The 25,087-nt window shown below is 48.3% G+C and overlaps 2 protein-coding genes across 9 annotated transcripts in view; one reads left to right on the plus strand and one right to left on the minus strand.

Moving 5' to 3' along the window:
- LOC135919543 (protein Shroom3-like) overlaps nucleotides 1-25,087 on the plus strand; it is a 612,939-nt gene that overhangs the window by 199,511 nt on the left and 388,341 nt on the right. The window lies entirely within an intron of this gene.
- Nucleotides 1-25,087, minus strand: part of LOC135919544 (uncharacterized) — a 148,954-nt gene that overhangs the window by 114,502 nt on the left and 9,365 nt on the right. Inside the window, exon 2 of one of the 4 annotated variants that reach the window (XR_010569998.2) lies at nucleotides 12,293-12,323. The exons of the other annotated variants lie outside the window; for them this stretch is intronic. The gene's annotated coding sequence lies outside the window, so the exon portion shown is untranslated. The remainder of the gene's footprint in view (nucleotides 1-12,292; nucleotides 12,324-25,087) is intronic. 4 annotated transcript variants of the gene reach the window in all.

Here is a 25,087-nt window from a genome sequence, read left to right on the forward strand (position 1 = left end):
CCTTGTGGCATCGGGCACGCACTGTCGTCGTCTCCGCGGCAGGACGCTTCTCTTCCAGCTCGCTCCCGTCCCTGTAGCGCGCGTGCTCTATCGTGCACTCAACGCTGCACATCAGGATCGCCGCGGCGCGAATCGGGCGTCCGGCACTGCTGTGGCTGCCTCGCGTCCGACTGATGGAGGGCGCGCTGAAAAGCCGTGCTCGCGTGCTGCCCGCTTATCTGCCCACTGGTACCTGATGCAAGGCGGACAGGTCTATGGGGCAGTGTCCGGCTGGAGACTATCGTGATCACGAAGTGTATGTACAATCGCAGTGGGGAGCGAAGGAGAGGATACTGGTGCTGCTACGATAAGGCTCCGCTCGGCCTTCCGCATCAAGTCGCAGTGGTATCTTGAGCTAATTAGAATTCCGATGGCACGTTGTCTGCAGCGCTAGACCAACTTGGGGCAAAGAAGTCGTCGTGTTTGCCTGTCGTTTTTCTCGGCCTGCGTCGATGCACCGTCCATGTTTTCGGGATCTGAGTATTCGCGGCGAACGCCGCTCGTGCCGTGTTTCCAAGCATCTGAAGAATTCAGGCACATTCACATACTTGCACGAAGTTGATTCACGTGTATATCAGCAAGGGAAGGCTTCCCCCAATGTCACGCATGCTTCAACTTCTTGCGACCTGCGGATAATCGTGAAAAAAAAATTATTCACTCGTCAGAATTAAGTCACTCGTCACGACTTTGGACCACTAACTGAGCTTATCGGTCACGTTCTTATAAAGATGTAGTAGATCCGGTTCAGAGAGCATCGCACAGATTATACGAAACGTTACAATCTGCGTGTGAGCCCTTTACAAAGAGATGATCCTTTTAGGGCCGCATTCACAGCGTGATATGCTGTATCTACGGCCAGCGCACAATGAGAGCGTGGAAACGGCGCAAATATGTTTCCTGTCGTCCCCAGCGCCGCGGAAGTCTAGAACCTTTGCAGTATATACCGCTTTAACGGATATGTGTGCGTGCCTTGACGTATAGTGCTCTCAGAAGCTCAAACAATCGGAAACCCGGTTGCTGCTACGACGGGCACCGTACGCTAAGCAGGTCGCCTGCGGTCGCGTTGTCTGACGTGCTCCAAATGTTTGCGCACACACGCACAAACGAGGAAGAGCAGAGAAAAAAAAGGGGGGGGGGGGCAGCGTCAGGAGGGATCGCTCCACATCCAAGTGATTTGTGTACGTGATAGCGCGGTCGTTTATTTTTTTTTGTTTCTTTTGGTTCAGATCTTTGTAGCGCAAAAAGGACGTGTGTGTTACGCAGGGGAGCCAGCTGCCCTAGACAAACTGGTTCGGAGCTCCGAGACAGCTACCGACGTTGATGGCTCGGCGCGAAGCAAGGGCGCAAGTTGCGGCTGCTCGTTCACTCTTTTCAGTAGGCCACCGCAAAGAAGTGCTTACCGACCACTACGATCGACTTTCCCGTGCAAGCTTGTGTCGTACGTGCAGTTCATCAGGGGTCCCCGCGTTCTTAACATCTTTGTGGAAACAATCGTTAGTAAGGGGGAGGACGAACGCCAGCTTCATTCCCCGTGGAAGCATCTACGCCGACTTCAAGTTGCGTCATGCTTGTGGAGACGGTGGGTGGCGTTGGTGCTGCAACAAGGAGTTTGCCTGGCGTGCTTGGCCGTTACCTGTTCCTCCTGAGCATTTCTTAGGTTATTAACTCGGATACTTCAACGAACGCTCACGAACTCAGGGTCTGAAAGGAAGGCAATCAACGGGCATGGCCAGCACTTCTTTCGGGCATAAAAGTGTCACAGCGTTAGCCTAGGCACCACATGCCAATTAGCGGGAGATTTTGCGTAAAGAGGTATTTTCTTAATTTTGTTCTCCGCTGCTATCTGGGCGCACCATAGGGTATGTGAATACCTTGGATTGGCATCGTCATCTTGCCGGTGACTTGTCATAGCGAACAAAATTGACAGATGCCCCGCACTGTGGGAATCGATGTGTACTATAGCGAAGCTTTGTATGTTGTCTGCTTTGATTGTCGTGGCAGAAGCGTTAAATTTTAATTGAATTATCGAGCTGTACGTAATTAAATTAATTTTGTAATTGTCTGTATACATTGTATGCATACATACGCGGTCTGCACCACATTTTTGCTGCGCAGCGAAGGCGCTCCTGTTCCGCGCGGCACTTCTTTCGGTACTGCGTGTCCTCGACGCTGAGTGCACGCTTTGGAGCCATTTTTCTAGCGCGTGTCTACGTGCTCCTTCTGCACACGTGGCCAGCACGCTGTTTAGACGCCATTTCCAAGCGTTCTCTTCAGGCTCTGGACGATTCTAATGTTTACAGTATCACAACCCAGCCTTGCTCTCCGCCACACTTTTTACCCTACCCAGTATCCCGACAAATGTCCTTCCTGTCGAGGACACCCTGACCTCTACCATTCTACGTGGGAATGCTCGAAACCACCTGGCCTTCCTACAATTCCCAACGCCTCCCTACCCAGTGGGAAGCCGCTCTTTCCAGCACAGCATTGTACGACCAGCGATACCTGCATGATTGACCGGGCCAACCGGATAGCAGCAGCAAATGGGGCTCTGGACTGATGGCTCCACCCTCTGGGACTTTATTACCAAATGACAAATAAATTTTTCTGCTACAACTACCACTACTAGAACCCAGCACGCGATTTCCATTGCCCAGCACCTGCATTTTTGTCGCATAGGAAAGCAAGCACAGCAGGCGCCATATGCACAAAAACGCTGCCGCGGCGGCGCCGGCTGGGATGCGCGGACGCGAGCGCCATCTGGTGATGTTGCAAGAAACTCAGCAGCGCTGCAAGCAAGACCACAGCAGCAGCAGCCGTGCCCGTAAATTCGGGAGAAGAGGCAAAGAAAGCTTCGCTTTAACAAGCGCGCACATGGGGCAACTTCAGAAGGACAGAGGACGCAGCACTGTCCTCTGTTCTGAAGCTGCTGTCCTCAGTTCGCGCGGTTCCTTAAAGCAGGAGCGAAGGCTTAGCAGAACACTCTTGAGGAGACTCGCCGTCACGCGTTTAACGTTTTCGGAGATTCGCGTCGTCCTTGTGCGATGCTTGTGCTGAACGCGTCTATCATAGTCTGCACGCGTCTGCGTTGTCGGTATTTCTGCGTGACCGCGTGTAGAAAGGCCTCGGTATTCTCGCCAACGGCACGTCCGAGCAGCGAAGTGAGCGCGCATTAGGTCCGTGTAACTGACCCTGACTGTATGTGCCCTCGTCAGTCACGCTGTCAATGCGTATACGTTGCATGTGCGGCTCGACTCCTTTATATTTCCTCCGATTTGCTAGCGGCGAGAGAGACCGTCCCTGCACCACGTAGCGCATTCGGGCATTTGCAAAGGCCGCTGTCTCCACGATAAACACGCCAGCTGTCTGTCGGTGAGCAGTACTTACTTATTTTTTTTTCTCATCCTTTTTGCTCTCTTGTTCGCGGCACTGCCGTCTCGGCCTTCGAGTAGTGAGGGCACGTAGCGAAGAATGGAAACGCCAACGGCAGGACCCGATCGTCCGGTCGCCTTCAGGACTAATCGCTGTCCAACTCGTTCGTCATCCGGCTGAGACAGGTCGACAAATCGAAGGATACCGTGACTTACCTCGACTCGCCGAGAGAGACGTTCACGGGACAGCATAGGCGAATGCTAAATCACGCCATAGAAGTAGATTAGCCTATTTGAACTCCTTCGGCGTCTATCTACCGTGAAAAAGAAAAAAAAAAATTATTGGTGGAGGTAATCGCAGTCGAAGGTCGAACGTCATACATACATTATGTCCTTTTATGTCCGAAAGCGACTCACGAGCTACGAGTGACGCCGTTGTAGAGGGTTCCGGAATAATTTTGACCACCTGAGGCTTTTCTTGCACATCAAGCGCACACTGCACGAGCCTTCTTGTGTTGCTTTCTTTTTTTCACTTTGGCTCCCATGGGAATGAGGCTGGTGCGGCCTGCTAACGAAACCGCGACCTCATGCACAGCAGCATAGCCACTGAGGTGAACACCGTTTCTCTAGACCCGGAATTGCGGTATATAGTGGTGACGTCAGTGAGGGGTGTTGGGGATATCGCCGTCTTGATTCGCCTTGCGCCCTCTTCTATGTAAAATCGGCGCAATTTGTGGCATCATTGTGCAGTTCTTCAGATATTTACCTGCCGCGGCAGCTTAGTGGCTACGGCGTTATTGCACTGCCGAGCTCGAGGTGCCAGCTTCGATTCCAGCTGCAGCTGCCGCGCCTCGATGGGGACGAAATGCAAAATCGTTCGTGTACATTAGATTTAGTTACACGTTAAAGGACACCATGGTGTTCATAATTAATCTGATTCTCTTACTACAGAGTGTCTTATAACCAGATCGTTGTTCGGGACGTAAAATCCCAGAATTTAATTTATTTATTTCATAATTTTACTGCTGATTGTTTAAGCCGTCAGCAATTTCACTTTGGCGTCGAAGTCTGAAGTTCAATCTTTCGTTTAATATGGCACAGTTCTGGCGCATGGTGTTGGCCACTTTTAGCAGAAAAAGACAGCTGATATGTGGAAGTGAGCAGCTGTATTTTGTTAGGATTGTTTTTCTCCTGTGAGGTATTCATTTCCTATCTCCAGTAGCACCGAGCAATCGACTTTGGTGATAACGGTGTGATCCGATGACCTAGAGAAGAAGGAGGATGAAGGCTAGAAATAAAGTATTCATCACAAAATACGGCCGCTCTGTGTTTTCTAAAATTTATTTACAGATACTGTCAGCCCTTATGCAGGGCTATTACAGGAGCGGAATAAAAATGTACAACAGTTAGAATTCTGGAAAACAATCACATCAGATATATTTACATTCAAATCTAGCTGATGAAGGAACAAATTAATAACACCAAATAACAAACAAGCAAATTGTTAGAAAAGAAACAAAGCAAGTCACATATAAAAAGACAAAAAGGAAAGCTTCTATTAGCAGTAACAAATCAGTATGTCAGCTACATGTTTTATGAATGAATCAGCTGATGAAGCTGAGACGGCTTCTTTAGACAGAGAATACCACTCGCTGATAGCTCTGGGAAAGAAGCTATGCTTAAAACAGTCCATACGAACAGCAGAAATACAAATAAAAATTGAATGATGGTGCCTAGAGGTCTCACTGCGAATAATTTCAATATAGTCGGCGTATTTTATATGAACATTACGATTAATAGTAAGATAATGGTATTTCAACCTTTCGTATTTAGTCGTAGCCTGTAATGTGGGTATGTCTGCAAGTACGCACGGTGGAGAAGGGGAGTTCGACCGCCGGTATTGCTTGAATGTGAATCTGACTGCTAGACACTGGATTTTTTCGATCTTTTATGTGTTTGTAGCACAGAAAGGATCACAGACAACCTTTTCATGTTCATTTATTGGCCTTATTAGTGTTTTATGCACTGAACATATTGTCTCTTGTGTCGCAAAGGGGAAATTACGCCTGAGACACCAGAGCGAGTGGCTGGCCTAAAAACACACATTTCACCCACGGTTTATTCTCTCTGACTTTTGGCGTACATCAAGCGTACTACCCTGGGCCTAACTTCACTTGCATCACGACGCAAAATTGCACGCCTGTGCCTTTTTCGCAAAATATTTCATGAGTCCATTTGCTACGAGTTACTTCTTCCCCCTTCATATATTTCACGCCGCACAGATCACATACATAAGGTAGGCATTTCTACAAGCAAAACTAAACATTCTCGGATTCTTTTATTCCTCGCACGTCATATGACTGGAACTGCCTTCTTTCCTCAGTTGCCACAATTTCTCACCCTGTATTGTTTCGGACTGCTGCTACCGCTTCTATTGAATGATATATTGTATTGATCACTTATTCTAACTTATCTATGTTTTGGTAATTTATCGTTCTCTGCTGTTGTTTGTATTTTCAGTGTTATTATGTATTACCCACTCCCCTCTGTAATGCTTTGCCCTGAGGGTAATAAATAAATAAATAAATAAATAAATAAATAAATAAATAAAAAATAATGTTTCCAGCGAAGATCATTTGAGAAAATCAAGCCTAGGTACTTACGCTGCTCAAAGCTTTTAATATCATAATTATCACTGTAGTAAGAGTAATTTAGATTATTCTTGTTTCTAGAAACTGTCTTGACTACTATTTTTAGTGGATTCATTTCAATTTGCCATTCACTATACGATTTCTTTATCTTCTGTGAGTTCCCGTGTAGTCCTTTCCTGATCAGCTACTGTTTCTACTTTATTGTATATCACGCAGTAATCTGCAAAGAACCTGATGGAAGCGGCTGTGTCATTCGAGAAATCGTTAATAAATACAAGAAATAAAAAGGAGCCAAGAAACTACCTTGGGGTACTCATGACTTGACAGATGAAACTCGAGATTTCATGTCTGTAGTCTCAACATATTGCTCGCGAGAATGAAAATAAGATGAGAACCCATTTGTAATGGTAGCATTACCCGTGCGATGCTCGCGCGCGTAATGCGATGACGTGGGATCGTTCTCCACTTGCGGCAAGTTGTTTTTTTCATCCACTTTCATTTACATTCATTTATCGTTTCTTTAATTCAATTAGTAAGTACAAGTAATTTCCCCTATGTTGTCCTTGGCGTCTTTGTTCGCTTCTCATGATATGATTAATAAAAATCGCGTCCCTCGGTTAACTCCCTTTCTTCTCGTTCAGTTTATTCCAGGTAGATTGAAGTCCCCCAAAAGTATAATATTTTCACCATGTTGCATATTGCAATCCATAAAGCATCGGAGACTCAAAGGTACTTAAGAGGATTGGCGAATTTGGTGGCCGATATACACCACCAGTGTGGACTGCGCGGTTATTTAAAATTGTCTTAACCCATACAACCTCAATGTCAACTGGAACATAGAGTATAATAAAATTGATATTATCGCGATTCATTGACGCAACCCCGCCACTTGTTCTATCTCGGCCTTTCCTAACCTATACATAAGAATTAGGTGTTACTTCGCTAATATACCTTTATGATGCCATATCTCAGTGATCATTATAATGTCAGGTTCAAGTGCTAGAATCAATGATAAACGAGGGAGGCAGATGACATCTTCCTCTCGGCGTACCAAAGAATTTTCGCGAAGGAGGGACGTAGATTACGACAATTCTCAGTACTGTACGTACAAAGACAACCTTCATAACTGTGTCATAACTGGCGCAGGGGGTCTGCTAAATAACTTAATGCGCTCTCTGCTATGCACTGCTTTTCGTTATAACTTCGAATCACAGGTGACAGAATCGTTCAGCGATGTTCTTCGAGCCATCAGACGACGTAGAAGGTAGGCAGTTTACGCTCTTCTCTGCAAAATAAATAAATAAATAAATAAATAAATAAATAAATAAATAAATAAATAAATAAATAAATAAATCTACCACAGAAAGAAGCGAGATCGCCTGCGCGTGGGCGAGGAGGAAAGGAAATGAGGTCGCCGAGAAGAATGGATAAGAACAAGCTGTCAAGAGTCGGGCTAGTCTGAGATAAAGCCGTGCCCGTGCACGATCTGCAATTCGCCAATGCCGCACGGGCTGGCACGATACACATCCCGTCGACGAACGGTGTTGCGGCCAGCCGATGCGGAAGCGTCCGCAGCCGCTATTTTCCGGGAAAACTGCGTCAAGGAGGATCGAGGCGACGCGGGGCAGCCGGAGGTGAACCAACGCCTTTACCGCGCGGCTCGCCAAACCCACGCAATATTTTTCTATCAAAATGAATTTTTATGCTCCGTTGACTGCCTACAAACCTGTCATAAGCTTTCCATAAATTTGTCTTGTGGTCTTCTTTTATATTTGTCATAGGCTTCATCCCACTGACTCGTTATTTTATCTAAACAGAAGCGATGGGCTGTACAAATTCGTCAACAAAACAATTTTATTGTGGTAGTAGTTGAGTTACGTATGAAACATGGAGCGTTTTTAGATGGTCAATGCAGACAAACGTCGACAAGAAGTGTAAGGCCACCTAAATTCGCAGGCCTTCATTTTTCGTAGTAGTATAGTCAACCTTTGCCGGAGAAATAAGTGACAACTGCTTCGAGTATATCGTTACCAGTCTTAACTAAGGGAGGGCTGGTGGAAGCAAGGCATGTCTTTTATTTGATTGACACGTGTGTCAGTCAAGCGTCTGTCATCTTTAATGATGACTAAATGTCCTTCATTGGTACCGTTTTGCAATGGTGTTATATAACTATAATTTGTTCGGGGAACAACATGGAAAGTAGCTTCTGGCGATTAGCTTTCACTGGCGCATGAGCAGTTGCACCTAGCACGTTTTCTATACCCTTGCGTCCTTCAGTATATCAGTTGATAGCCAGCACTTGGGTCTTTCAGTCCACGGTGTCGGTGTGCTAATTTTAGCCTCCATGAATTCATACCAACTCGCACATGTCAGTTTTAGTGATCGAGTTTCTTATTGAACTGATTCGGCATTGCTGTTTAGCGTTCCTCAATATGTGTTCGGACACCAGTTGCAATTCGAGAAGTTTAGCAGGCACTACTTTCTTTTGCGCAGTATAGGGACTGCCGTGGCGCTTCTCGCTGCATGCTTTTAGCCGGTTCGACTATATTAGTCGATTCGCAGCCGCGGCGCAGCACGGACTCGCACGCGCGCGCTTTCACCGATGTGCACAGCGCGGCGCTGGCCCGCTATTGTGTGCCACGCCGCGTTTGACGTCGCTCTTCATCTCCCAATCACTTCCCGCCATATTACGTGGCATACACCTTCACGTGCTCGCCGGAGAAAGTCTCCCTTTCTTTTACTACACATATTTTTGAATTTCTCCCGACTTCGCCCCGTAGCGCATCGCTCTTTCCATTCTTTTCACGAGTGCGCGTCAGTTCCTTTTTTTTTTTTTTTTGACGCCTCGATTGGGATCGAACGTGTGCGCACCTCAACCAATTGAGGGGCCCCGTCCTCTGCTGTTGCTTCTGCGGTTGGCGCGCGGGAAGGAAATTGCGAAGAGCGCCGCTGCCTGACCTCCATTGTTATACGCATTCTGTTTCGTTTCTTCATTCTGTTTGTGTTTTCCTTTCTTTTATCCCGACGAAGTGTTGTCCTGCTTCTTTCTCGTCTTGCATTCAATAACTTCTAGTCTCGCCTGCATTTTCTCCCATCATCGTCTGTTCGTTTTACTTCTTTCTAGGGCGAAGGGTGAGACGGGGGCGCGGGAGAGAGAAAGTCATGCGGGTCCCCACATCCCGGCGTCTAAGGAAAAGTCCTTTGACTGCGGCACGCGTGTCCTTCGATGCGCCAACAGCAGCAGCAGCTGTCTTTGTTGCGTAAAAGAGAGGAAAAAAAGTAAGAGGAATAGAGTGCCAACGGCGACGATGTCAAGGGAACGGCGCAAGCTCGGTAATACTAAGCGAACCCGCGACTCCGTTACTGCGAGAAAAAGGACGAGAAGAAAGACAACGGCACCCGTATGCAAGCAGCGAAGGACGAAGAAAGCGCTTCAGTGTCGTGTGTATACGTGCACCACTGTTCGCCATCGCGGAATACTATACGCTGCACGCAGTGAGGGAGACGCAGAGACGCCGACGTTCCTGCGCGGAGGCAGACGACCAATCGTCAGCATTGTTGCGCCCCGCGGCAGGTTATTTCGAGGCATTACACGAACAATGTTTCATTCAGCGGCGGTCGTTAGGGTGCCCGCTGCTAGCCAGCGCCGCTTCGTCTGGCCTCTTGCGCGCACCTTCGCGCCTTGTTGCGCGGTGGTATAGTAAAAAAGAGGCGGGTGGCTCGGAGCTCTGGCCTCCCTGCGTGGTGGGACTAATGAAGAGGACCAAGGTCAGCGGTGTGACGGCGGCTTCTTCTGCTGCGACGAGAGATGGCCTGCCAGCCTGGCCCGTGCATATGTACGTGGCTCTTCAGTCGCACATTGAGAGAGAGAGAGAGAGAGAGAGAGAGAGAGAGACACCTGTGGGCCGTTGTTCCACAGAAGTCATTCTCCGCAAGCGTGGTCCTGTCGAGGACGCCACTTCTTTTGCCACGACCCTCTATGAAGCTCGCTCTTCTAGCTCTTCTTTTTGATGATAGGCATTGGAAGCTCCTCCACGGTCTCTGACGCGAGCTGGGTTTAAAAGAATGCCACACGCACAGTTCCTATAGCTGCGCTGCTGCAACGGCCGCTGTTTTCTCGTTGCCGCAGGCGGTGACGCCGGGTCGTTGGCGTCGTATGCGTGCTGCGCTCCAGGCATGCGTGAAATGCTGCTTTCTTTGTTCTTTCTCTACGGTCCACCGGGCTCGCGCTGCTGCGTCGATGCTCCGCAAAGAGAGCAGAAAGAAACGTCCTTCACCACCAGGTGCCCTGCGGTCGCGCGGGTGAGGTTTTGGAGCGGGCTTTCTTCTACCGGGAAGGGGGTGGTCTCGGGTTCACTAGTGAAAATGACGAATGAAAAAAGTTCTTTCGGTTCTTCCTTTGCGCTGAGGAGAAGCCAGCGGACGCTTTAAGATAGTGCTGCCATACGGTCGCTATTTTTGTACAGGTTAGCGCACGACAGTATTCGCCATCCATTACGGCATTTATTACATTTCGCTGTACTGTGCTTAGGTACCTAGGCTATAATAACATGCCAAGTTTGAGCTGTATGTGCGCACTAGTCGTTCAAGAAGTTTTGAATGAACACCAGCGAGTTCGCAACATCATACGTTTGGCAAATACGCAATGTTGTATTATTCTGAGCTCTCCAAATACATTTGACGATGGCGATGTTCATGAAATGTGTAACGAAGTTGCTTTATACGCATTGCAGGTCACTGGTCGTACAGCTAAAGATTTTGCAGAATTAACTCTGGAATGCACTCACTGTCTTTTACTGCGACAGAAGTTTAGAGCTTGAAATTGGGTTGCCTTGTCCGTCCGTCCGTCCATTCTGTTACGCCGACGACGACCTTTGTCGTCATCGAAGACGTACAATGATGAGTTGCGCCGTCGCCCAGGTCACCTCGTCATCCCCAACATCGCCATTGCCACAGCGTGAAGAAAAAGAAAAGTTCTGCACAGCCGCCTCCACTGGGATTTGAATCCATGCCAGTGAAATCATGTGTATTTGGTAGTCGAGCGTACCAACCACTGAGCTAACCAACTTTTCTTTCCCTTTATTACATGGAATTAAGACGTAGAGACCTTCAAAGCTCTGGGCTAACATGGCCTTAATATGCAGGCAAACAAACTCATGTATCCAATAAGGACATCCACTATGGTAGCTGCTCTCGCGCTGCATACACACTACGCACATACGATGCAGCTTAACGGAAAAAACGACCTTGTGGCAACAATAGGTCCTGAAGCCGAAACTATTGACCATTGTTTTGTGGATTGCAATGACATGGGGTTCTTTTCTAACATTCTACAACGGACACTGAAAAAAAAAGATATAGACATTACAGCAGATTCAATACGTTTTCTACCATTTAAAGATCCTGGCGGCACTCCATATGTCATGTTTGTTCTGTTGGGACTACATAGCGATAGTCGGATGTGTCACAGGTACGCTGAAACTCTGTATAGGAGCTACCGCGCAACAACCAGTGCTGGACAGTTAATGCAAGGCATTACGCTCCACACAGACTGAGATCAGTGGTGGCTGTCCATGTGTTTCGGACGCTAGAACGAGCAGTACTGTAGCGGACGACGATTACATTATGTGGCATCGCGCAGGAATTGTTCTTGACATGACGGTGGTGTGTTTGTGTGTAGTTTTCCGTTGTCATGCTAGTTAAAACAGCGTATGCGGCACAAAGGAGGGGGACATGACAATGTTGTTGATAATCATCAAACATGGCACACACACACAATCGAGAAAGAGCGTAGAATGAGGTGGTTGGTGAAAAACGCTGTCTAAAGCATAGACTACATCTGTGCCAACAGTGACGACACAGCGACAACACCATATTGTTTACACAGTAGATCGCACGATTTGGCCGCAAAGTGCCCCATCATATCAACATTACAAATGTAGAGAAAAAATGAAAGCAGACAAATCTCTAGGTGGCCCTGCGCTATTCTTCTGGTGACATAATTTCCTTTAGCACTTCTGGCCTCACAGTTGATTAATTCCTAGGCAGGAACATTAAAACGAGTTATCGAGCCTAAAAAGCATGCAGCCTTTAATCAGCAACTGCCTCTTCACCTACGACCTAAATATTGATTTACACGCGCGCACGCACACACACACACAAAAATAAAATGGATTGAAAATTTGTCAAGGAAACCAAATTCCAACGTTATCTCGAATAATTTGCTGCACTCACGTTGGACATGTAGGTGCTGGACGCTGTCCTACTGAGCAACGAAAACAAAACTAACATAAACATGATGTACCCGTTATCAGAATCAAATATGTCAATAGTAAATTGTAGAACAGCCTCAAAAAAAAAAAAGCTTGCTTTTTTGCAAGACAGTTTCGAACAATAGGTTCCATAAAGCTATGCATTATAACAGAATAAATTTAGCCCCGTTAGACAGAGGGGGTTGGAGAATAATCAGGTCGGTCCATGTCTGACATAAGAATGACACAACACGCGTTACAATGTCATACAAAAAGGAAGTTTCGTACATTACAAACAAGTCAGAACTTTATCTAAACCATGTTATTCTTTCTGTGTTATCGCATTAATACACTACAAATAATATAATACACATTTTTTTCGTTCTTTCTCATTCTTTTTTTTTTAAATAGAAATCTTTTATACGACCGCACGACTTCCCCCTAGAAAGCACGTTATAGCAGCTGTGTTCTTGTCTAGTTCCCCGTAGTGGGGGAACCACATTTGAGGAAGAATCACGCTGTGGCAAATAAGATCGTTATCTCCACTGTCGGCGTACACTGCTGTCACAGTGAATGAGTTACTATAGCCGTAGGAATAGCTCAAGCCTGCTGTCTTTCTGTCCAGCGAAATTTTACGTCAGCAGATGAGCCAGGCAAATTGTGACCAAATTCATGAAGGTGCACTCTGAATACACCGAGGGAGTCATGTGTATACTCATTTATTATGGTTTAATTCCGTGGAAATAATTATGGTTCTGTGTGACGCAGGCATTAAGGCACATTTACGGGATGCTTAGAGGCGATCATTCGGAACGACTAAAGTCGAAAAACAATCCACTTTGACATTATTTTTGTATGTGTGGGCTGCGTTAAGTTTTATGCACCGAGAGTAATTAAGGTCTGTGTTTAGCTTGTTAACGCTTAGTATATAGCATTGAGTTTATGACTGCATTACATCGTGTCATACATTATAGGTATGAGTTTACATGTACAAAAGGAGGATATTAAATGGTTCCATGGCAGAAGGATACCGGCCATGCTCATTCCAAGTTTATGTTCATAATCATCAGCCTGGTTACGCCCACTGCAGGGCAAAGGCCTCTCCCATACTTCTCCAACTACCCCGGTCATGTACTAATTGTGGCCATGTCATCCCTGCAAACTTCTTTATCTCATCCGTCCACCTAGCTCTCTGCCGCCACCTGTTACGCTTTCCTTCCCTTGGAATCCAGTCCGTAACCCTTAGTGACCATCAATTATCTTCCCTCCTCATTACATGTCCTGCCCATGCCCATTTCTTTTTCTTGATTTCAACTAAGATGTCATTAACTCGCATTTGTTCCCTCACCCAATCTGCTCTTTTCTTATCCCTTAACGTTACACCTATCATTCTTCTTTCCATAGCTCGTTGCGTCGTCCTCAATTTAAGTAGAACCCTTTTCGTAAACCTCCAGGTTTCTGCCCCGTACGTGAGTACTGGTAAGACACAGCTGTTATACACTTTTCTCTTGAGGGATGATGGCAACCTGCTGTTCATGATCTGAGAATGCCTGCCAAACGCACCCCAGCCCATTCTTATTCTTCTGATTATTTCAGTCTCATGATCCGGATCCGCGGCCACTACCTGTCCTAAGTATATGTATTCCTTTACCACTTCCAGTGCCTCGCTACCTATCGTAAACTACTGTTCTCTTCCGAGACTGTTAAACATTACTTTAGTTGTCTGCAGATTAATTTTTAGACCCACCCTTCTGCTTTGCCTCTCCAGGTCAGTGAACATGCATTGCAATTGGTCCCCTGAGTTACTAAGCAAGGCAATATCATCAGCGAATCGCAAGTTACTAAGGCATTCTCCATTAACTCTTATCCCCAATTCTTCCCAATCCAGGTCTCTGAATACCTCCTGTAAACACGCTGTGAATAGCATTGGAGAGATCGTATCTCGCAGCCTGACGCCTTTCTTTATTGGGATTTTGTTGCTTTCATTATGGAGGAATACGGTGGCTGTGGAGCCGCTATAGATATCTTTCAGTATATTTACATACGGCTCGTCTACACCCTGATTCCGTAATGCCTCCATGACTGCTGTGGTTTCAACTGAATCAAACGCTTTCTCGTAATCAATGAAAGCTATATATAAGGGTTGGTTATATTCCGCACATTTCTCTATCACCTGATTGACAGTGTGAATATGGTCTATTGTTGAGTAGCGTTTACGGAATCCTGCCTGGTCCTTTGGTTGAAAGAAGTCTAAGGTGTTCCTGTTTCTATTTGCGATTACCTTAGTAAATATTTTGTAGGCAACGGACAGTAAGCTGATCGGTCTATAATTTTTCAAGTCTTTGGCGTCCCCTTTCTTATGGATTAGGATTATGTTAGCGTTTTTCCAAGGTTCCGGTACGCTCGAGGTCACGAGGCATTGTGTATACAGGGTGGCCAGTTTTTATAAAACAATCTGCCCTCTTTCAACAAATCTGCTGTTACCTGATCCTCCCCCGGCTGCCTTGCCCCTTTGCATAGCTCCCAAGGCTTTCTTTACTTCTTCCGGCGTTACTTGTGGGGCTAGTTCCTCTAGACTATTCTCTCTTCCATTATCTTCGTGGGTGCTACTGGTACTGTATAAATCGCTATAGAACTCCTAAGCCACTTCAACTATCTCATCCATATTAGTAATGATAGTGCCGGCTTTCTCTCTTAACGCATATATCTGATTCTTGCCAATTCCTAGTTTGTTCTTCACTGCTTTTAGGCTTCCTCCGTTCCTGAGAGCATGTTCAATTCTATGCATAGTATAATTCCTTGTGCTTATGTTATATCTCGCTATTTCCAAATGTTCCTTGCTATTTATACGACGTGTCCGTTTTCGTAATCCACGTACAGAGTATGGATGGGAGGAGTGAGCCGACAGATGCTGGACCTACGATGCAGTCCAGGATGCTTGCCAATTTTTGCTTGCCAATTCTTGGACTTCTTAAACTCGGACAAGACAATGCGTTATTCTTTCTCAGCTGTCAGTTTACTACACTCGGAAACAGAAAACCTCGCACTAGACCACATCACAGCGCGCAATCCTACTTCTCAGATGCGAGAAAATTTGAGTGCCTCAAAATTACACGCGTAACGCTTCGACGCCGTGAACAGTCGGGTGAACCATCGCGCCGTCTCCGACGTTCGTAGGTGGCTGCGCATGCGCTGAGGTATACTTCGTCCGCAAAGTGCCTATCATCGTGATAAAGGGCGCCCGTGAAAGATTGCAGCGCTTCGTCGGAAGATTAATGGAACAGGCGGACCGGGAGTTTAATGCTTGGCCGCTGGTTTGAAATAAAACCTTCGGCTCGCGGCCTCAAGCAGGGGGGCGCCTTGTTAGCTCAGCGCGCTGGCTGAGCATCATACACACTCGGGACGCGGCGTACAGCGGGGCAACACGCGGAGGGTCACTGCATCGCGAGTCGGCTCCGAGACGGTTCTATTACACCTCCGGTCGGGAAACGGCTCGTTTGGCCTTGGACCCGTTTGCGAGATGTTGTTCGGCGGTGGTGGGAGGGTCGACCGTGGCGCTGATCCCCGCCGCTCGCGTGTATGCAAACCCGAGGCGCTCCCGTGACCCCTTATGCAGGCAAACACGCGTTCCGTTCGCCGGCGTACGCTCGGAGGAAAGGTCATGGCGAATGCAGCTTCAAAAGAGCATCTCCAAGGGGCGCCTTCCGGCGCTATGAGTGTCGCTTAAGGGGCGGAGCAGAACTGCTTGCATAGGCGCGCGTAACCACCGCCGCCGAACGGGCGAGCGGCGCGTCGAAGAGCGTTTCAGGAAGCAACGCCTCGGACTTGACCCATTGCGCCGGTGTGGTCAGCGCGTTCTCATTTGCGGTGACGCGACGGCCGCATGCCGCCGCCGCTCTCTCTCTCTCTCTCGTCGTTGCGTGGGACGACGCCAATGCAGCCGCAGGAGTCACCTCCCCCCCCCCCCCCTCCCTTTTCCCCGATATCCTTCCCTAGGACAGCGACGGAGACGTTGCTGCCGCTGCTGCGTCGAGGTACTGGCACGACTCTGACCCGCGTCGGGCTGCGCCCTGGCGTGGCGAAACGATCGTTTACGTCGTCGCTTGGAAAACACATTAGAGCCGCGCCCACAACGCGCTACTGGCCGGGGCCACTCGTCGACTTCCTCCTCCTCGTCCTGATGCTGCCCAAAGCGGGCTCGGGTGTACGTGTGTCCACCACCGCCACCATTCCCTCGCCCTATCGTATCCGCGCTTGTGTGTGTGTGTGTGTGTGTGTGTGTGTGTGTGTGTGTGTGTGTGTGTGTGTGTGTGTGTGTGTGTGTGTGTGTGTGTGTGTGTGTGTGTGTGTGTGTGTGTGTGTGTGTGTGTGTGTGTGTGTGTGTGTGTGTGTGTGTGTGTGTGTGTGTGTGTGTGTGTGTGTGTGTGTGTGTGTGTGTGTGTGTGTGTGTGTGTGTGTGTGTGTGTGTGTGTGTGTGTGTGTGTGTGTGTGTGTGTGTGTGTGTGTGTGTGTGTGTGTGTGTGTGTGTGTGTGTGTGTGTGTGTGTGTGTGTGTGTGTGTGTGTGTGTGTGTGTGTGTGTGTGTGTGTGTGTGTGTGTGTGTGTGTGTGTGTGTGTGTGTGTGTGTGTGTGTGTGTGTGTGTGTGTGTGTGTGTGTGTGTGTGTGTGTGTGTGTGTGTGTGTGTGTGTGTGTGTGTGTGTGTGTGTGTGTGTGTGTGTGTGTGTGTGTGTGTGTGTGTGTGTGTGTGTGTGTGTGTGTGTGTGTGTGTGTGTGTGTGTGTGTGTGTGTGTGTGTGTGTGTGTGTGTGTGTGTGTGTGTGTGTGTGTGTGTGTGTGTGTGTGTGTGTGTGTGTGTGTGTGTGTGTGTGTGTGTGTGTGTGTGTGTGTGTGTGTGTGTGTGCTGGAGGGGGGGGAGATAAAAGCGCACTCCGCAGCCATCCGATGCTTGACCGCGCGAGCGCAAAATCGCCCCGAGGCGTCGGTACTTTTATTTGTTCTCCTGAGCGCCTAGTCGGCGGTGTATTTGCGACTGCGGCGGGGATTTGCGGGCACGCTCGCATGCACCGAGCTGCGCTTTTATTTTTGTTCTTTAAATCGGCCTCCCTTTGTTGCGCCGAAGGAGTAGCCACCAGAGACTGCGCGGAAGCCCGGCTATCTCGACCTTATCCCTCTCGCCACCCCTTTATTTTGCTCGTTTGATCTTCTCTGCACGTGAACATGTGCTGCTAGGGGGGGGGGGACTTTCGGTGGGCGTTTTGCTCTGTCGTGGGCCAGCGGCGGCTGTATAACGGTGGCGCCGGATGAATGGTCACTCGTGTGTACGCCTTGCGATGGCACGACGCCATTTCGAATGGCCCCGTGATGATTCTCCTTCTCCTGTAGGAAATGGACTCCCGCTCGGGCGCGCACATACCCGTTCCACATTCCTTCTACTGGGTATCTAACTCTACGTGTTCTCTTCCTGCTCGCAAATACCTCTCAGTTTGTTCGTGATCCCATAGCGTGATCGCGACATTGGACGGTCCGATTGTTTGCTTCTTTTGTCGGTTCTTTAGTTATCGTGCCATTGCTATGGCTTCGCAAATGCATTGCTTGTCGCTATAGCTTCCGGATTGTATTCTGGCTAATGCTTAGTATAAATTTGCAGACTACTTCTAAGGAATGGACGTAAACGAAATCGATTACATTCAAGATTTTACTACGTTAAACGGTTATGAACTAGCTATGGGGATATCCCTGTAACATCACGGCTCCTTGTAATATCAAACTCGAAGCCGACCGGATATGAAAATACATAAAGAAATAATTTTACCAATTTACTAGGTTCAAACCAAAAACCCCATGATTCTGAAGCGGGTGTTCAATCACTACTCCACAATCGCGTTTATTATTTCTTTCTCATTTAAAAAATTAAATTAAGGGGTCTGACGTGCCAAAACCACGATCTGATTATGAAGCACGCCGTACTGGGGGACTCCGGAAATTTGGACCAACTGGGGTTCTTGAACGTGCACCTATCTAAGTACGCGGGTATTTTAAGATTTCGCCCCACTCAAAATGCGGCCGCCGTGGCCGGGATTCGATCCCGCGACCTCATGTTTCGAATCCCGGTCTTTCGTGGTATCTATTACAATCAGTAAAGAATGCTGCAGGTACAATAACTATGCATATATACAGTATTGAGAGCTACAGATGCTCTTGTCCAATGGCAGCAAAGCGAGCAGTACATACAAAGAAAATCAACACCGTGCAAAGCAACAAACCATCTCACTACAAACTAGAAAGGAGCAGCTAAACAGCTGATTAAAAGTTGGTATACCAGTCCGGCAGACAATCATCTTGAAAAGTACATTTCTGCTGGATAATTATGTCCCTGAATGACAATTACACGACACAAATGCATAGCACTTGCGGTGAAGCAAAAAGAAGAAAGTTGTGTAACCAGTCATATGGTAGCATAAAAGTGGCATTTGTTCTTTATTTTTACACTATACATCAAGTGCACACGCCGACTCATTAAACCATAGAGTTTCATACAATAATTAAGAGGGAACTCCGGCGCTAGCGACTACGGCAGCTGGAGTCGGGGTGGTTTAGCCAGCATGGGAATTAGGGGAAGCACATGGATTTGCCTAAACTTCGTCCTTCTGGCGTCAAACGGCTTCGTGACTTTGTAAAGCAATAATTTTCGACAAAGTACTGCGTAATAAATAATTAACTAAACCTTACTAAAGCTGTCCAACGGCAGGATTCGAACGCAAAACCTCTGACACATAAGCCCGATTTGAAACCATGACGCCACTGTCGCATGCACAGACAAGAGCCATTGAACACCCTTGTGAATTTACCGCGGGCAAGTGAGCACGTTGAGACGCTCGGTGCGTTTCGATTTGACCACATCGACAGGCTGAACCGCTGCAATAAGCAGCGATTGTGTGTGTTCGCAGAGTCTTCTGTACTTATAGAAGTGTTGATTGCTCTGAAATTTAGGATAATGAAGGAAGATAAAGCGTAGAAAGGGAAGTCGCAAGAACGTCTGAAACCACAAGCTCGAACATCAGACCAATTCATGCACTTCCCATCATTCCTATGGTGGGTGAACGATTGCAGCGCCAGAGTTTCCCCTAGTAATTATTGTAGAATACTCTATGCATTAAACAATGAACGGCGTGCCTCGTCGTCTCCTGTCCTTGCAGCGCGGCTGCGTACCCTGGTAAAATCATGCATTACGTTCAATTGAATTTCATCATAAAGTATGTTGAATGTGACAAAACTCAATAAAAACACAACAGAAATTCTATGACGACTTTTGCTAGGGTTAGCGCAGTCAATAAATCGGGGCTGCTGAGTCTCTCTCTCTCTCTCTCGACTAAAACATTCCATCCATCTTCTGTTTCCTCCGTTGAGTACAATCGTTAAAAAATCAATGATAACGTTTCATTTCGTGCGCTGCTGGACGTTTTCCGACAGTAAAACCTGGTAATCCGGACGTCGTATCCGGGCCTTTCCCGTGTTATCTGACTGTTTCTTATATCGCGGAGACAAAAATTATGCCGAGGTTTAAAAAGAAGCGAGTCCTATTGGAGCTGCAAGAACCATTGCATCGTTGCGCAAGACGAACTTCACTTGGACAGGAAACTCGTGCATGACGCGCGGCCTACAGAGGCGGACGAGACGCGCCGCTGCCGCGTGCGAGGAGCCCGACGCGTGAAAAAATGTCCCCGTGGCGTCGCGCTTCGTGTCGCGTCCGCCGCGCTCGGCGAGGGCGCTTTCCGCCGCGGCTTGTCACCGACGGCGCTCATCGACACGGGACAACCGAAGCGTGACTGCCAACCGACGCCGGCAAGCGTGGTCTGTTGAGCGCCAGGAATCGGCCGTGAGCGATGCCTCGACGGTTGTGCCGTTAGGTGCGCGGAGCCGCCTACGCGCGCCCGAATGACTTGACTGATTAATTTCGATTAAGAGAGAGGAAAGGAGAGGGAAGGCAAAGCGGGGACGGTGGTGTCCAGTCGGCTACCTCGCGCGTGGTAAGGAGGATGGGTGAGTGAAACAGAGAGACTCCGGCTCAGGTGTATCACGTGTGCTAGGCGAGTCGCAGTGAGCCGGTTGCCTTCGTGTACTGCAGAAGCGAACGCTTGGCTTTCTGGGACAGTGGTGGATGAGGCTGCGCGCCGAGGACTTTAGATCCGGTGAAAGGTCAACAGTCCAATCTGCTCGAGGCACACCGGAGAGCCCAGCGTCAACCGCCGAAGCTTGTGTGGGCTTCGGCGTCCAAATCCACACACGATCTACGAGGGAATAGTGGGTAACGGAGGGGGCTCCGCGTGTTAATAGCTACTATCTGCGCAGATGGCATTATGTATTACAGAACGCGCGCGGGACAAGTAATGCGTTAAACAAATAAGCGGTTGCGTAATATCGACAGTGACAGAGTGGATGCGAAGAGAAGCGAAATGCGGTGTAGGGCGTCGAAGGTTTCAGTGGTGAGGTGGACATTGGGAAATTTGCTGGCACAGCCGCAGTCATAATTGTCTGTTAAGATTGGTCAAATCAAGATGAGCCTGTAATTTTGCACGTTGTCAGAAATGTTGGATAGGCAGACTTTTAGGACACCCTACACTTAACGCTCAGTTTAAAAAGCAAGTGCGTATGCGTTTACTTCTGTCATTCTAATAAATACGTATAAGGTCTTTCGTGCCGCTAAGAAATGATAGTTCCAAAACATTCTTCTGGGCTGACTTTCCAGCCACAGCCAACGCTGGAATGCAGCCTCAGTGGCCATAAGCGAAGCGTCCGCATGGTCCGTGTCATCAACGTCTCTCAATCGTATCAGACGTGTGCGGAAGCAGAAAAAAACAAAACAAAAAAACGAGGAGTTCAGCTACCGTACTGCGTTGTCGTCGCACCGTCGGCGAAGAACAATCGCGCCCATACAATGCGTCATCAGCTGCGCAGGCTTGGGACTGCCGCGATATCGCCTCTGGTGGCCCACAGTTTCGGTAGCATCGTCCGCGGCGGCCACTGTGCGAGCGCGGCCACCGCGGAGACGCTTTGCGATGGACGTCGTGCATTGTTCCTCGTCGCATGGGCGCGCGGTGGTACGGGAACCAGGTTGGCTCGGGGTGAATCACACGCAGAGAGGGAGGCGACGCTGTACACCACTATACGGATGCCTTTCCTCATTTCACAGCGAAAGAAGATGCGTATTCGGCGTTGAGCGCCCATGACGTGCGCAGACCGTAGCTATACGAGTCTCGCAGCATCAGTAAATATTTCGGGGCCGGACTGCGTGAACTTGACTTACCCTAACTCAACGTTACCTTACCTAACATAGCATAACCTAACTTAACCTGCTTTGCAGCGTCGCACAGCGTATTTGTTACGCGTTCACACCCAGGTGCGCGGCCTGTGAGCCGTTGTGCCGTCGTCTTTCCGACGTCATTGTCTGCCCTTAATCGTCATCTTTTTTTACCACTCTGGATTAAATGAGTTTCATATGTCGGCACGTTGGGTGATTGGTACTGCCTCTCCCTTTCCCTTAATTTCACGCTGTCATGATGGTTATGCTATCAACGTGGTTATAATTGGGCTAGTGGCCACTTACTGCTTTGAGTGACGCTTGGCGCATTGCTTCTGGTGACTGTTCGCAATTCTTTGTACAGTCGAACGCCTTTATAACGAAGTGCTTAGGGCCTCTGAAATCCTTCGTTATACAGGTCACTTCGTTGTAAAGGTCACGCACCGCACCGGTCACAATAGAACCATGATACAATTGTTCCTCCGTTATACAGGTGCTTCTTTATACAGAGGCGCTTGACTGTATCAAATTTCGGCCACGTGGAATCGCGACATATCTCTGAGCGCTGAGGACGTATAATAGTTTCAAACGCATATGCTGACAAGGAAATACGGAACATTTGCAAATGCCCATAGGAGAAAAGCCAAACGAAATGTCTGTGCGTAAAATATTTATCAAAATACTTCTTTTTTTTTCTTTTTGTCCACTGGCAGTTTAGGAAGGGCGCCACGCTAACTTGAAGTAATCATAAAGAAAGAAGAAGAAAGAAAGAAAGACTGGCATAAGCGGCCGACTATCGAATGTTAGTGGAGACCACATCGTACGCTAACGAATTGCTTGAGGTAACGCTGCAGCATGAGCTCTCACCAGAAGGCTGTGTTAAGAGTATTGCACCTATTATAGCTGCAAGGAATGTACTTATGCAAGCCCCACTTCACGGCCTGTGATCAGCTATGGTCACTTGGATGTCCTGAGGACTTTCTGAAACCAGTGCTGGTGTACAATCATCGGTGTTTTACAATTGAAAGGCAGCCGCTCATTTCTGCTATTCTGAATGACGGGCTCATCGAGTATACTGAAAGAACTTGACTTCTACTAATGGTTGTATACTGTGGTACGTGTCGACTTCCGACTGAGGGCGCGATTTAACGCTGCAGGTGCTCTATACCGACCGGTCGGGGCTTTTCCTGCTGTTCTTTTTTTGTACGCACGTTAGAAACGCGTCTTCCGCGCTATGTTGTTTCGCGCTGGGTGCATAATTTATGCAAAGTAACGGGCGATAAGGTCGCGGCACCATCGCTCCCAGCGTGCCTATCAGGTGTGTGAAGAAGACGCGCGGCTGGAGCTGTGCTTCCTTCCCCTATGCGCACAACAGCCGCGACCGGCCCTCGAAATGTCCCGAAGGAATCGTCTCTTCCGGATGCGGCAGAGGCCCGGCCGCGAGAGAGAGGGCGTGCACATTCCGCCCCGTAATCCTTATCGCCTGGCTTTTGTCTATGCCGGCTGAACCGATGCTTCGCAGGTGGCTGAGGAAAGACCGGACGGTGGTAACCGGTCTAACCGACCGACTATAAAGCAAACCGCGTTATTATACTGCTAGCTGCAACGAGGAGCCATGGCAGTGGCCTTGACCTGTCAGCTTGGAGGATCTTAAGATTCACCGGATGCGCTGCAAACGCCGAAGCGCAAAGCACATCATGGCGTCGCTGTGCGCATTTGATCTCTTTCGAAAAGTTTGGCCAACAACTTTATGGCCAATGTCGATCTCCTGTGACTGTAGGCTCGGCACGATATCAACTTGTTATACAATAAAAAAAAACGAAGAAGGAAGAAGCGTAACAGACCTGTAGTTTAGCTAACTGTCAACGTGGGGAACTCGAAGCTAACCTCCTCATTTATTGTTAAAGCTACTTCTGCCACTATCATCATTTTGCATTTCGGTCACGTTGCGTTGCTAGTTTGAATGGTCGTAAGTTACGCGGCCGTGGTTCCTGGAGCAGATCGGAAACCACGTCAGGGCTCGTATATATATCTCCGGAAAGAAAAGTCGACCCGTCTTGACGCGGCCCTGCACCAGCGCCGCCGTCCTGCAGGCACAGCTGCTCGGTTTCGGAGAGCGCGAGAGAAAGAGATGGAGGCCCAGGTGGTGGTGGCCTGTTATCGCGGCTTCCCGATGTAATACATAGTAAAGCATTTCCTTTTTTGTTTTGTCTCTAAAGCGCCGTGCCTCGTCGCGCCGTCCCGAAAGCGCGATCGGCACGCGGCACCGAAGTCGCCGCTCCGAAAAGAAAACCACGCTGACCGGCGCTGGGTGCCACGGAGACAAGTCGCGAACATCTCGGGCAGGCTGTGTGAAAAAGAAGAAAGTGCGTTTTTTTCTGGCCAGTGCCTGTTTCGGGCGGCTCGAAGCGCGCCTGAGTGGTGGCTGCTCGTGGGGTAAACTGGACCAGATAAAGAATGACAAGAAGGAAGCGTATGCAAATTAGGTTCACGATAGCAACTACCTCGTCTAACTGTAGGTGTTTGCGACCGGAAGAGACGACACTATTTAGACAGCTGGGAATTCAGCCATTTATTTCTTTGCCGATCGCCGCTCTTGCGCGCGGTTCTGTCGCTGCTGTGTTTACCTTTTAAGAAGCCCCCTCGAGGAAGGATATCTTGACGCAGAAATAAAGCTGAATAAAACGCAGGATATTATAAATACACGAATGAGAGAGAGAGAGAGTATTTGTTTAAGACATGGCAAGAAGGTTGGCCCCAGGTTCACTTCTCTGTCGGGATAATCGGAAACGCGGAGACAGAGGTTTACGGGGGGGATGAAGCTTTCACAGCCGCGAGTCACACACGCACGCACGCACGCACGCACGCACACACGCACACACACAAACACACCCCCACACACACATCATTCCTTGCTTAGCCCTCCTTCGCGGAGACAGAGTTAACTGGCTCGATTCAGGATCGTTTTCACAGGCGAATAACCTTGCACTATAACCATGCACGAACATCACTATCGCAGAAATTAACGAGAGCGCTGTAGATGGTATGAGAAATTCCGTAAGTAAGCTTTCCCACACATCTAACTTGCCTATAACCGACAGAGCCGACTCCTCAATAATAGCACTGTTGAAGCCACAAAAAGAGGGGAAAAAAGAAAAAAAATGAAATGAAGAACCTTAGATGGTACGAAGAACGGAGGGCAACTGGAATGGTGACCAGCCAACATTTCGGTCACGCTCACACTGTGCGACCGTTCTAGCTTGAGGTTCGCCTCCTCCCTCAGGTGAGAGCAGCTGTGTGGGAAAAGGCACTTGCAGGTTTTGCATATCGTCTCAGGTCGGAGCATCGCCGTTTATAGACTCAGTAGGCACATTCACATGCAGTGCTTTTTCGTTTCCTCCTTTCTTTTCTTCAGTTTATGCACTTGCTTCTGAGCAGGATAGCGAACCTTCCTTTTCTTCGTCCTGACTCTGTTTCTTCG

The sequence above is a fragment of the Dermacentor albipictus genome, chromosome 3 (assembly GCF_038994185.2).
Source record: "Dermacentor albipictus isolate Rhodes 1998 colony chromosome 3, USDA_Dalb.pri_finalv2, whole genome shotgun sequence".
NCBI lineage: Eukaryota > Metazoa > Arthropoda > Arachnida > Ixodida > Ixodidae > Dermacentor > Dermacentor albipictus.